Raw genomic sequence first — 12,596 nt, 5'->3', positions numbered from 1 at the left:
TTGGACAGCTCCTGGTATGCACTGTAGGTAAGGGCTTTAGGACAGACCATGCAGAGCCCAATAGAGAGGGTCTAGCACCAGCCCTCTGAGGAAAGGAAGCACTTGGTCTGGGCCAAGGTGAAGGCAGGGAGAGAGCAGAGGAGTGTGTGTGTTGCGGGGTGGGAATGTCCTGCCCCAAGACAGGCTCTGGGCGATCCCCCCACCCAACTCCCCTGGGGCTGCTGCCAGACACAGGCTTGCAGGAAGCCCTCAGGACACGCGGGGTGTCACCTGGCAGGCACATGAGGCCTCAGCCAGCTGTCCCATCCATCTCCCTTCTGCTCACCGATCAGGACCGTAACCTTCAAAGCTCCCTCCCTGCAGCTGCCACTTAGCCGAATGGAATGGACTGAGGTCCTGGCAGGAGAGGGTCTATATTCATCAGATGGGTTCAGTCGGCTGAACTTGACAAGGGACCCCAGGGACCAGGAAGGCCTGGAACGGGGGACTTCTCTGGTGGTCCAATGGTTAAGACTGCACTCCCAATGCAGGGGGCCCAGGTTTGGTCCCTGGTCAGGGAACTAGATCCCACATGACGCAACTAAAAAGATCCTGCACACCACAACTAAGACACAGCACACCCAAATAAATAAATATTTTTTTAAAAAAAAAAAAAGAAGGCCTGGAACAGGACAGACTGGGTACTGGGCTCTTGAGGTAAGAGAGACCCCAACTTGAAGCCAGGGCTCTGGACCTCTGGGTGTGGGCACGACTGGCTACAAGCATGGTCGTGGCTCTTTGCAGAGGCACTAACATGTCCTAAGAGCCATACAAAGACCCATTCATGATCCCTGGAGAATTTTTACAGCAAAGGTAAAAAGAAACATTTCATCTCTTCATTCCCATCCCATCTCTGTGCCCCTAAGCACATGTGGGGATGTGGCAGCTGGAACAATACAAAGGTGGGGACATCAGGGTGGAGGGAAGGCTGCTCCTGAAGGGGATAGTCCGGGCCTCAAAGCAGGGCTGAGCAGCTGCTCGTCTCATGTTGCGGCCCCCAAGAAGGAAGACTGGCCTCAGCTGACCCCATGCCCTCCCTCTGCCTGAAACTTCCTTGTACTCGCCCTGTTGCCTGCGACCCTCAGCAATTGGGTCAATGGTGATGGTGCTGAGGCCCTGGTGTTGAGGTGAACAGAGAAGTGGGAGCCCACAGGCATCTTTACTGCACCTACAACCACTGGGACTAAGTAAGTCCCATCAATTCCCAGTTCTCAGGAGGCAGTTCCTGGGGGTGTACCAGGCCTAGTTGCTCTTATAGTGGGTACCTAGGGTTGAGGCCCCAAGGGCTAGCTGCACATAGGCAGGGGCCCCTGTGCCTTCCTCTGACTGACTGGGACCTTGGGCAAACCCCTTTCCCTCTATGACCCAATGGGCCAGAGCTTTCCAAAAGGCTCTACTTTCCTTCCTAGAAGGGCCAGGACACAGGTGCAGATAAGGAGAGCTGAAGAGTCGGTGAGAGGGGAAAAAAAACCCAACTACCCCACTAGGGTGGAGAGGGCTCTAGAGGGGTCCTGAGGAGGCAGTGCAGCCCAGGAGAATGGTCTTTGGGGGAAACCACTGGAACACAGAGAAAAGTACTTGGCTCCCTCCCTAGTCTCCCCACCCCCATCCTCACCCCAGTCTTTCCTTCCCAGAGGAATTCCAGTTGCCTCTGAAAGCACTGGAGCCTGGGATTTCCCTGGCGGTCCAGTGGTTAGGACCCTGTGCTCTCACTGCTGAGGGTGCAAGTTCAATCCCTGGTGGGGGAACTAAGATCCCACAAGCTGCGGGGCACAGCCAAAAAAAAAAAAAAAATACACTGGAGCCAGGCTGGTCCATTGGCAGCAGATGCTGCCTCTCCCCCAATGCCCTCCCACCCCCCACTGGCTCTCAACCTCTGTTCCCACAGCCCAGCAGACAGGGAGCTTCCTCACCTGCTGCTGCCTGGGTTCCCTCCCTCTTCCGGGCTAGCAGCTGTTCCCAGACAGCTGGATCAGAGTAGGACACTGCATCCCACTGAACTGCCACGACTTCCCCTTCCCTGGCTGATGCCCTGCTGGCCCACCACAGCCCTGCCTTTCAAAGGTCTTTGACCTCAAATCCTGGAGACCCACCACAGCTGTGGGCTGCCTGAACCCTCATGAGGAGCAACAGCTGCTGCTGCTCCCAGGCTCCTCCAGAGCCAAGGTCCCCTTGCCTCCTGTCAGTCTGAGGGGGAGGTGCCAGCCCCTACCCTGCACATCCCCCTAGTCTTTTGGGGCCTTGTCTTCTGAGAACCTTCTCCCATAACACCACTGTGGCCTGCAGGGAGTGGGGGCCATGGGGCCCTGTCCTCTGCTGACCCAGTCTTTGTGAGGCACCAGCCAAAGTTAACATCCAAACTGAAATCTACCTGTGATCCCGCCCTGCTCAGTGCTCTGCCCACGACTTCCCAGTGCTGCTGGGAGGGGGGCAGGTGTGTGAGGACCTCTCATTCACCCTGACCTGTCCAGCTTGGCCCCCACCCTCCACTTCTCTCAACACCTACCATCACATCTTTACTCCAGTTTCTCTTTGCACATGACCCCAGCCACAGGGAACCTCTTTAAGTTCCTACAAACATGCCAGGCATCTGCCAGCTCCCCTCAAGCCTTTCAAGCCTTCCCATGTGTGACACTTCTGCTCACAGCATTCTTTGGCCACTTGGCTGACCTCATTCCTGCTCATCCCCTGTCTTAGTTTCTGGCCTGGGCAGGGTGTCTCTGCTGTGGACCCTTGTTTACCCCACCATATTATTATGTCTCACTTAAAGTTTATCCCTAGGACAGACTAGAGGATCTATGTCTGGCTATTTCCTCCATCCTGGGAACCTCTAGCACCTGAGACAGGGCCTGGCACTTAGAAGGTACCCAGTAAAATTGGAATGAGTGAACAAACATTTGATTGAAAATGAGGCCTCTTAGAGCCTTAAGTCTGTGCTGGAGACCTGTAGCCTTCTGGAGAGACTTCCCAGAGAGTCCAATTGGCATTTTGGAGGCCAAACCTTACAAACCAACATATCTTCAGAGACTTCCAGCCTCCTGCAGAATAAATTTGAGCCCCACCCTATAACACCCTGGGCAATAGGGGCCTGCCCCAGACTGCTCAAGACTCACCAGTCTTATCCCCTCCCCCCAACTCCCTGCAGAATGCCACCTGTGTGGGCCCCTCTTCTTCCGCCTACCCAAGTCCCGCCTATTCCACTCAAGAACAACACCCAAAAGCCATCTCAGCATCTCAGACTCCCTATTGTTTCTAGGAGACCTCAAGCTCCTGGAGAACAAAGATTTCCCTTGATAATAACAGCTGCCGTCACTGAACTCTGTCCTGCACCCTGGACACACAAAATTTCACTTTGCCTCCCAACAACCCTCTGCAACGGTTGTTATTATTGGCCCCATGTTACAAATGAGGAAACTGAGGCCCAAGGGTAAAGTCACCAGAGGTCACACAGCCAGTAAATAGCCAAGCTGCGAATCTTTATTCATCTTCCTAGCCTTCACTGTCCCTGGCCCAGAGTAAGGAACTCCACTGATGCTTGCTGAGTGAAGGAACAGATGGATACAGCTGCATCAAAACTTCAGCTACCGGGACTTCCCTGGTGGCACCGTGGTTAAGAATCAGCCTGCCAATGCAGGGGACACGGGTTCGAGCCCTGGTGCAGGAGGATCCCATATGCCGCAGAGCAACTAAGCCTGTGCAACACAACAACTGAGCCTGTGCTCTAGGGCCCATGCGCCACAACTACTGAGCCCATGTGCTGCAACTACTGAAGCCCACGTGCCTAGAGCCTGTGCTCTGCAATAAGAGAAGCCACCGCGATGAGAAACCTGCTCGCAGCAACGAAGACCCAACGCAGCCAGAAAAAAAAAACCCAAAATCTTCAACTACCAGGACCTATCCACCTCTAGAGCCCAGGACACAGAGGCCTTGAATTCATGAGAGGGGCTTCCAGACTTGGGAGAAACAGGGCAGGTCTCTGTCTCCTTCTCCCTTTGTTCACATGGCCTCACCTTGGTGGGGGTCTTGACACTGTTGAGTTGTATGAGTAGTCAGGGACCAGTGAGGGAGAGAAGAAGCTTCAGGGCAACCTCAGTGAGGAAAAGGCAGAGGGCTCCAGGTCAGCCAGCCCCATTCAAAGAGGAAAAAGACCTGGGTTGGGGGTGGGGAAGGCGGAGGCGGGACGATGGGGGCGGGGGGGAGGGGGGGGGGCAGTGGTTGAACACAGGTGTTCTCAGGGTAGCCTGATTATAGGGTCTTCTAGAAGTTCTGGCATTTAATCTAAGCCCACTTCAGTCCTTAATTGTAAAAGGGTAAGGAAGTGGGTAGAGGACAGGGAAGTTTGCAAATCAAATCGCAAAGCCCTTGGACTTCCCTGGTGGTCCAGTGGTTAAGACTCTGTGCTTCCACTGCAGGGGGAGCAGGTTCCATCCCTGGTTGGGGAACTAAGATCCCACATGCCACGCAGCGTGGCCAAAAAAATAAATAAGTAAAATAACAAAGCCCTTTACTGAGCACCTACTCTGTGCCCAGACATGCAAGAAGGCCAAAGGCAGAGAACTAGAAGTCACGACCAAGACAACAGAGAAGCGCGCGTTCCAGCTCCTCAGGGAAAGCTGCACACAGGAAACAAGGCGGTATATGGAGCAGGGTCAGGCAGCCTGGCCTGGTCTGAGGAAGTATATGGAGTAGGGGTCACCGAAGCTGGGTCTTATGGGAGGGGCGCAGCTTAGTTTCCTGCTGGCTTGGGGAATTCCCAGGAAGGGTTCAGCAGTAGCAGAGCCTGTCCAGGCCTGGACAGATGGACAAGAACAAGGAAGAGGTGACTGCCTGAGCAGGCCCTGACCAGGCATCCTAGACTTTGCTGGAACTTGCCTGACTGAGCAGAATGGTCTGGAGTTGGGGCCAAGCATGGGGAGCTCAGGGAAGGAGGTAGGGGAACTGACAAGATAAGCCAGCCGGGCAGCCTCCTGCTGGTCCTGCATTGCCCAACACTAGAGCCAACTTGTTCCAGATTCCTTTCATAATGGGATAAAATGTACCAACAGTGAGGCCCAGAGTGGGGCCTTGTGAGGCCCAGTGACTTCAGCGGCAGGACAGCAGGTCCCAGGAAAGCCAGGGAAACACAGGCAAGCATTCCCTGGCTCCCTGTCCCCAGCAGCTGCAGGAAGCTGCTCCAAGCTCCCAGCTGTACCCAGTAGCCCCCAAGGACCGGAGAAGGTCTTATTTCCTGCCACCCCCTGATCAGGCACACACGTTCTGGAATGGAAGTGGCCGAGTACTCCATGGCAGGCCCCAAGGGAGATGGTGGGGCTGCCAGCCAATGTTTGGGAAGACAGCATAGAGCCTGTCTGGAGATCAACTCTAGGAAGGGGGTACCATGGATTTCATTCCCTGTGGCAGGGTCCCCAGCGTTCCTTACCTCCATCATTTGAAAAAGCTATTGACACTTTCCCAGACAAACACTCCCTACACACACAGTCTTGCCTATAATTTAAAAGAGTCCCTAAACATCCTGCAGGGATTCCAGGCTAGAAGCCCCTGCAGTGCACTTAAGGTCAGAGAAATTCTAGTCTGGTTCTGCCCCAACTGGCTGAACCTTGGGCCAGCTCCTGGTCATCTTGACTTGCACTGCCCTCTCGAGCCCTCTCGAGCCTTGAGGGAGCCTCAAGGGGTCCATCTGCCCTGCCACCTCCTGGGAGCTACTTCAAATCATCTTATTGGAGATAGTATAAAAGAAAGGGTGGCTTCAGACCCAGCTGAGAAGCTAGACCTGCACTCACCAGGGCTGGGCTGTTCTACGCACACTCCAGCAGTATCTTCTGCCCCCCTGCCTTCTGCTCATCCAGATGGGTCTGGGTACCAACTCGCGGACCTCTGGGAGCTTTTGAAGTTCTGAGCTCTCATTCACAAACACACGCATCCATACAAGGGTGTGTGTTTTGTTTTTGTTTAGTTTTTTTCATTTATCAACTCTATCAGTCATTCACCACGTTTACTAAGCATCTATTATATACCAGGGCTTGAGCTAAGTAAGCATAGCTCAAGTCCAAATCATGCCCATACTTCTGGGTCCTGCCTGAATCTCATGCCCTCCCAACCTTCACTGCCTACCCAGCACAGCCCTCCCAACTGGTTCACCTTGAAACTGAATCCCTCTTCTACTCATTTAGGGCTTTTGGTAAGCTGCCTAGTATGGTCATCTCTAGGCAGAGCCTGGACTTGTTAGTCACTTTCTTGCCACCTCCTGCTGCCAACCAGCAACTTTTTTTTTTTAATTAATTAATTTATTCATTTATTTTTGGCTGCTTTGGGTCTTCATTGCTGCGCGCTGGCTTTCTATAGTTGCAGCGAGCCGGGGGCTACTCGTTGCTCTGCAGCATGTGGGATCTTCCCGGACCAGGGCTCGAACCCGTGTCCCCTGCACTGGCAGGCAGATTCTCAACCACCGCGCCACCAGGGAAGCCCCAACCAGCAACTTTGAACCCAGGGTAGGAGATGAGGAAAGAACTGTTGTTGTCTGCCCTAGGATCCAGGAGGCTTTTTTATTTTTATTTTTTGGCCTCGCTGCATGGCTTGTGGGATCTCAGTTCCCTGACCAGGGATTGAACCCTGGCCATGGCAGTGAAAGTGTCGAATCCTAACACTAGACCATCGGGAACTCCCCAGGAGGCTTTTAACAAAGGGCCTGGCTGAATCCTGGCAAGAGTATTTTGGATGTATTACTTGCTGTTTCGTTCAGAGTGCGTATCACTAGGAGACATATGTAAACTGATTTATTTGTCTTATCTCCTCCACTAGAATGAATCCTCTATGAGAGGGACTTCCCTGGTGGTCCAGTGGTTAAGACTCTGTGCTCCCAATGCAGGGGGCCTGGGTTCTAACCCTGGTCAGGGAACTAGATCTCACGTGCCACAACGAAGACCTGGCACAGCCAAATAAATATTTTTTAAAAAAATGAGAGCAGAGACTTTTGTTCGCTGCTGTATGCCCATGTGAAAAAAAGTGCTCAGTTAATATTTATTAAATTTAAAAAATCATGGAGTTCAGACCAGATTCTATATACAACATGGTGTCCTGCCAGAATTGAACCCCAGTATGGCTGCTCATCAGCTATATGGCCTTGGGCAAGTTGCTCAAACTTTCCACTCATTTTCTTACCTGTAATATTAGAATAATTGTGATTTCTACCTTGAAGGGGAGTGGAATAAGGAAAGAACACAAGCATAAAGAGGACAGTGTCTGGCATATAGTAAATGCTAAATAAGTGTTAGTGGTTATTATTATTGTTACTATTAATATTCTGCTCTGTTCATTCAACGTTGCTAGGAGCTTTCTCCACCTGGATCAAAAACTTGATTGTTATTGTAGACCCACTATGCCATTAGACAAAGGTGCCATTCATTTAGTACAACTTTTTAAAAATATTTATTTTCGCTGTGCCAGGTCTTCGTTGCGGCATGCAGGCTCTTAGTTGCTGCATGCAGACTTCTCAGTTGCGGCATGCATGCAGGATCTAGTTCCCCCACCAGGGATCAAACTGTGGCCCACTGCACTGAGAGCGAAGAGTCTCACTCACTGGGCTACCAGGGAAGTCCCCATTTAGTACAATTTTATACATACTGACTCTTTCTGGATCCCCAAACATTACAAACGCGCAACTTGTGTGTGTGTGTGTGTGTGTGTGTGTATGTGTGTGTGTGCGCGAACGTCCAAGTGTAGTCTTGGAGAAGGTTGACTTTCATCAGGTTCTCAAAAGGTCTAAACCCAACACAAGTTAAGAAGGACAGGGCAGGGCTTCCCTGATGGCTCAGTGGTTAAGAATCCACCTGCCAATGCAGGGGACAGTGGGTTCAAGCCCTGGTCCAGGAAGATCCCACAGGCCGCGGAGCAACCAAGCCCAGGTGCCACAACTACTGAGCCCGTGCACTCTAGGGCCTGTGCTCCACAGCAAGAGAAGCCACCGCACTGAGAAGCCCGCACACTGCAACCAAGAGTAGCCCCCGCTCGCTGCAACTAGAGAAAGCCCACACACAGCAACGAAGACCCAATGCAGCCAAAAATAAATAAACAAATTAATTAATTAATTAAAAAAAAAGAAAAGGACTGGGCAGAGGGCTGGCCTGTAGGAGACTTTCAGGCAGCCATTTCCAGAGTTCCAGTATAGACCATGCAAAAGGGAGCCTGTCACGGTCCAGTAGTTGTGGCGTATGGTCTTAGTTGCTCTGTGGCATGTGGGATCTTCCTGGATCAGGGCTCGAACCCAGTGTTCCCTGCATTAGCAGGTGGATTCTTAACCACTGTGCCACCAGGTAAGTCTTATTATTGATGGAATTCTTAATATGATAGTTACCTTGGTAATACTAGGAGATAAGGTCTGGGAAAGATTTTTGGAAAAAAGAGGGTCCAAGACTCAGGTAAGGAATAACATTCCAGGCATCCAGAGCCCACCTCCTGTCTTTGTCCCCTCCACCAGCCTCGAGTCCTGGTGCCTGATTCTCATGGGTGCGTGACTCCCCATTCCCCAGCAGGTGGCGCTGCTGTCCTGACTATGACTGATGGTTGCCAGCCAGATGATGTGCTCTCAGAGGGCTGGGACCTGTCCTACGGAAGGGTGCCAAGGAGTGCAAAGCCATTCTATTCATTCACGAATTCAACAAACACTAATTGAATATAAAATATGTGCCGGGCACTGTTCTAGCTGCTGGGGATTTAGCCAGGAACAAGACAGACCAAGCTCTGCTTGTACAGGGCTTACATTTCAGGGCAGTGCTGTCAAATATGGTAGCCCGTAGCCACACGCTACTATTGAGCTCTTGAAATGTGTAGTCTGAATTGAGAAGTGTTGTAAGTGTAAAATACATGCCTGATGTCAAAGATCTAGTAAAAAAATAATGTTAACTATCTAACATTTTAAATATTGATTTTATATTGAAATGATCATATTTAGAGTATTTTGGGTTAAATAAAATATCTTATTAAAATAATTTAACCTGTTTTTGACTTTTTTTAACATTACCAAGAATTTTAAAATTACATATGGTGCCCACATTTGTGGCTTGCATTATATTTCTGTTGGACAGTGCTGTTCTGGAGGGCGACCAGACATATAAACAAATGTGCAATATGATGTCAGGTGAGGAGATATCAGGACTGAGAAGTGACAGAAATAAGACAGTGAGCAAACAGGTGGAAATAAACCTGTGAGCCTGGGACAGTGTGGAGGTCAATGTGGCCAGAGCAGGGGAGAGAGGAGTGTAAGAGAAGAATTATAAAAGGAGGGCCAGAGATGCAGTTTTGTTTCGTTTTGGTTTTTTTTTGCGGTACGCGGGCCTCTCACTGTTGTGGCCTCTCCCGTTGAGGAGCACAGGCTATGGACGCGCAGGCTCAGCGGCCATGGCTCACGGGCCCAGCTGCTCCACGGCATGTGGGATGTTCCCGGACCGGGGCACGAACCCGTGTCTCCTGCATCGGCAGGCGGACTCTCAACCACTGTGCCACCAGGGAAGCCCGGAGGCCATAATTTAAAATAAAGAATACTAGCAAAAGTAACTTCATAGGTAAATATAAAAGCCAAGATCATGATACTTTTGGCTTGGTTTGTAATTTCTCTCTTTTTTCTACATGATTTAAAAGGCAAACGCATAAAACAATTATAAATCCATGTTAGTAGTCATAAAATGTATAAAGATATAATTTGTAACAATAACAATATAAAGGGGGAGGAACAGAGAAGTATAGGAGCAGAGTGCTTGTAAACTCTTGAAACTAAGTTGGTTTATTCAAACTAGCTTGTCATAAATTTAAGATATCAATTGTAATCCCTAAGTAAGCCACTAAGAAAATAGTTTAAAAATATACAAAAAAAGGAAAGAAAGGAATCAAAGTGATACACTACAAAAGATCAACTAAATTTTTTTTAAAAGGCAGAAATGGAATAAATAAGCGTTCCCTGAACCCAATTCCAACATGTGTGTGGAGGCTTCCCCACAGGGTGTCTGAGAATTTAACTCAATTCTGATACTATCTATCCAGAGATAGAATCAGATTCCATGGATAAAGGACTCAGTCCCACAAGACTGCCTTCTACTTCAGACACAGGTGAAGTTGTTACCTGTGCTTCTAACCAACTGGCCACAAATTGAGTTTGCCATGACCCCCTCCAACTAACAATGCTAATCTCAACTCCAGGTTGTCACCTGTACTTCTGACCCACTGGCTATATATCAGAGCTTCCCAAGACCTGCTCTTCAATTTCGATTAATTTGCTAGAACAGTTCACAGAACTCAGAAACATTTTACTTACTAGATTACTGGTTTATCATAAAACAATTATTAAAGGATACTAATCAACAGTCAGAAGAAGAGATTCAAAGAGCAAGGCATGGGGAAGGGGTGTGGAGCTTCCATGCCCTCTCCAGGTACAACACTCTCCCCATATCTCCACGTGTTCACCAATGCAGAAGCTCTCTGAACCCTGTCCTTTTGGGGTTTTATGAAGGCTTCATTACATGGGCATGATTGATTAAATCATTGGCCTTTGGTGATTGATTTAACCTCCAGCCTCTCTCCCCTCCATGGAGATCTGGGGAGTGGGACTAAAAGTTCTACTGGGAATCAGCCCCCACCCTTGGGTGGGATCCAAAAGTCACTTTCCCTGAAGAGTTTTCAGGAATTGAGGACAGGACAAGAGACCAGATATTAAACCATTGCTCTTCTCTCTCAGAAAATTCCAAGGGTTTTAAGAGCTATGAACCAGAAACTGTAGATGAAGACCAAATATATATGAGAAATATATATTTTGGTCATTCAGATGGCATATGTGTGTGTGTGTATATATATATATATATATATATATATATATATATATATATATGGGTTTCTTATTTTAAATATTTATTTATTTATTTATTGGTTGAGCTGTGTGGCTTGTGGAATCTTAGTTCCCTGGCCAGGGATTGAACCTGGGCCCTCAGCAGTGAAAGTGTGGAGTCTTAACCACTGGACTGCCAGGGAATTCCCCAAACTGGATTTTTTTTTAAAAAAGGTCTATCTACGTATATCTATAAGAGACTCACATTAGGTATAAGGGCACAAAGAGGTTGAAAGTAAGGGGTGGAAAAATATATTCAATTAAAATAGTAACCAAAAGAGAGTTGGGTGGCTATTCTATTGTAAGACAAATTAGACCTAAATCAAAACAGTTTACAAGAGACAGAGAAGGAAAATATTGATAAAAGGTATAATATAAATAAAAAGGTACAATATAGCAAAAAGATATAACAGTTATGAACATACATACATCTTACAACAGAGCCCCAAAATATATGAAGCAAAAATTGACAGAATGGAAAGAAGAAAAACACAGTTCTACAATAATAGTTGGAGACTTCAATACTCCATGTTCAATGATGGATAGAACAACCAGACAAGAGCAGTAAGGAAATGGAGGACTTGAGCAACACTGTAAACCAACTAAACCTAACAGAGATATACAGAACATTCCACCCAACAATAGCAGAATACACATTCTTCTCAAGTGAACATGGAACATTCTCCAGAGTAGGCCATATGTTAGGCCACAAGCAAGTCTCAATAAATTTAAAAAGATTGAGATCACACTGAGTATCTTTTCCTTTCTGGTCACAATGGAATGAAACTACACATGAATAAGATAAGGAAAACTGAAAACAAAAATCACAAATATGTGGAAATTTAACAACACACTATGTGATGGTTAATTTTATGTGTCAACTTGAAATGACCATGGAGTATCTAGACATTTAGCCAAACATTATTCTGAGTGTGTGTCTGAGGGTGTTTCTGTGTCAGATTAACATTTGTTTATTTTTTCTTTTTCTTTCTTTTAGGTTTTGAGATTAATATTTGAATAGACTGAGTAAAGCAGATTACCCTCCCTAATATGGGTAGGCCTCATCCAATCAGTTGAAGTTCTGAATAGAACAAAAAAGCTGAGTAAAAGGAAACCCCTCCTGTCTGATTGCTTGAGCTGGAATATTGTTCTTTTTCCAGCATTTGGGGTATGACCAAAACATCAGGTCTTTTAGGGTCTCCGAGACTGCCAGATTTTGGACTGGAATTTATACCATCAGCTCTCTTGGTTTTTATGCCTTCAGACTTGAACTAGAACTACACATTGGCTCTCCTGGGTTTCAAGTTTGCCAATGGCAGATCTTGGGAGTTCTCAGCCTCTATAATCACATGAGCAAACAGTTTATAAGTTTATAATCTCAATCTCTTAATTGATCTCTCTCTCTCCCCATATATATATGGAGTGGAGGTGGCTGTCCACCAGAGAGATATTGAAACCGTGCACCTCAGATTGGGACTCGGAACCCAAGTGCTGGGACTCAAACTCAGCCAAAACCCTGATTGGGACTCGAACCCATGCAGCTGGCCAAAACTCACAGTCTTCCAACTGAGATCACACACCTGGTTTCAGGATTTAATGAAGCTCAGGCTCTTGATGTCTCATTGCAGAAAGAATCCAGTGAGAGACAAAGTGATAGGTAAGAAGTGGATTTATTTAGAGAGAAACA

Source organism: Stenella coeruleoalba (genome assembly GCF_951394435.1).
Source record: "Stenella coeruleoalba genome assembly, chromosome: 10".
Taxonomy (NCBI): Eukaryota; Metazoa; Chordata; class Mammalia; order Artiodactyla; family Delphinidae; genus Stenella; species Stenella coeruleoalba.
Note: the sequence above shows the minus strand (reverse complement) of the source record.